The sequence below is a fragment of the Arachis ipaensis genome, chromosome B07 (genome assembly GCF_000816755.2).
Source record: "Arachis ipaensis cultivar K30076 chromosome B07, Araip1.1, whole genome shotgun sequence".
In the NCBI taxonomy this organism is placed as follows: Eukaryota; Viridiplantae; Streptophyta; class Magnoliopsida; order Fabales; family Fabaceae; genus Arachis; species Arachis ipaensis.
The window spans coordinates 24,299,929-24,301,580 of record NC_029791.2 but is presented as its reverse complement, the minus strand read 5'-3'; positions in this window follow the sequence as shown (position 1 = coordinate 24,301,580).

Here is a 1,652-nt window from a genome sequence, read left to right as displayed (position 1 = left end):
AATCTAAATATACATTATATATTTTAATAAATTAAAAAAAATTGTTTTATAAATGTGAGATTATTAGAGGGTTTGTTCATTATTATTCATTTATTCTTTCTTTAATATATAAGACACAATGAACACGTTTGTGGCAACAATTGCACCACCTGCTCATCGTCAGTCATATGATAAAATATTTACCAAATATATTCTTAAACTGAAGTTTCAAGAAATATTGTTGGCACAATTATTAAATTATAAAGTAAATAAAATATAACTCAGATCAGAACAGAATGAAGAACAGTATCAACGAATGATCTCGAATATCCAAAATAGAAAATCTAGCTTTGCTACATTATAATATGACTCTGCCACAATATAATATCTCCCTAATTCCAAAACGGAGATCCTGAATTAAACAGACAAAGCGATCTTTGTCAAAAAAAATGGACATTTTAATGCTCAATCTTTTTTATTTTGGAACAATATGATTCTTTTGTTAAAAAATTTGTTAAATAATAATAAAAATTATTAGTTTTACAGGAGATTTTTTTATTTGTAATTTGTGGGGTTTAAAATTTTCACAAATTATTAATAAATTTATTTTTAAAAAATTCTTTCAGTGGTAGTGGTTGAGTAGAAAAAGACCATTATTAAAATGATGTCGCAAGAAAAAAATCACAGTACAGAGATCCTTTAAAAAGGAAAAATAGCATCCAACAAAAAATAAAAGAAGAGCATATTATTGTTGATGGTATTAGTGTTGATGATGATGATGTCAAAAGAGATAATGATAATAATAAAGAATGGTTACACTAAAAATAGTAAAGGTAAAAATAATAATGGTGAGAATGAAAAAAACGATAGTAGTGACAGTGATAATTAGTTCTATTATTAAAAAGAACTCTATAGAATTTAAATCTTCACAAATAATTACAAATAAAATTTTTCACAAAAATAATTATTGTTACTATTTAACAAATGTTTTAAAAAAATTAATTGCAACAAAAGTACAAAAACAAAGTGGTGGTTAATTTTTAATTACATTACATACAGTAAAATAATTATTTTGGTGTCAATTATTCTATAAAAAGTATATAAAATACATATAAACATTTGTTTCTGGAGGATTTATTACAATAAACATTAATTATTTAGGTGTAGGAACAACAAAAATGAAACAAAACATTTATATAATATATTATTAGAAATGTTTAAACTCAAATAAAAACAATAATATTTTAATAGAAAGAGAAAGAAGTGTTGGACACGGTTCCATCCAATAGAGAAGAAACAAGTGCAGTGCACCAAACAGGATTCCTCACTTTTCACTTTCCGTCTCCGACCCTCGGAAACATAAATTTGATTCCTGTTTGGCTGTTTCCCTCTGATAAAAGGATAATATATTTATATTATTTTCTATTCTGCTGTACTTGGTTGAATTTTAGAACAGACTCAATCACACTTTTTTCTCACACAAAAGATATTTTTATAGCAAAGGAAAATAATTTGTTTGCATCAGTTCGTCGTATTAGAGGTGTGCCATTGTTATGCTACATCAACGTTATACTACTTCTGAAAAGCTGAAAAGTTTTCTTGTTGTGCTCAAACCCCATAATAATGACTACTACTATATCTATATAGAAAATTTTTAAGTATGTCAGTATGTC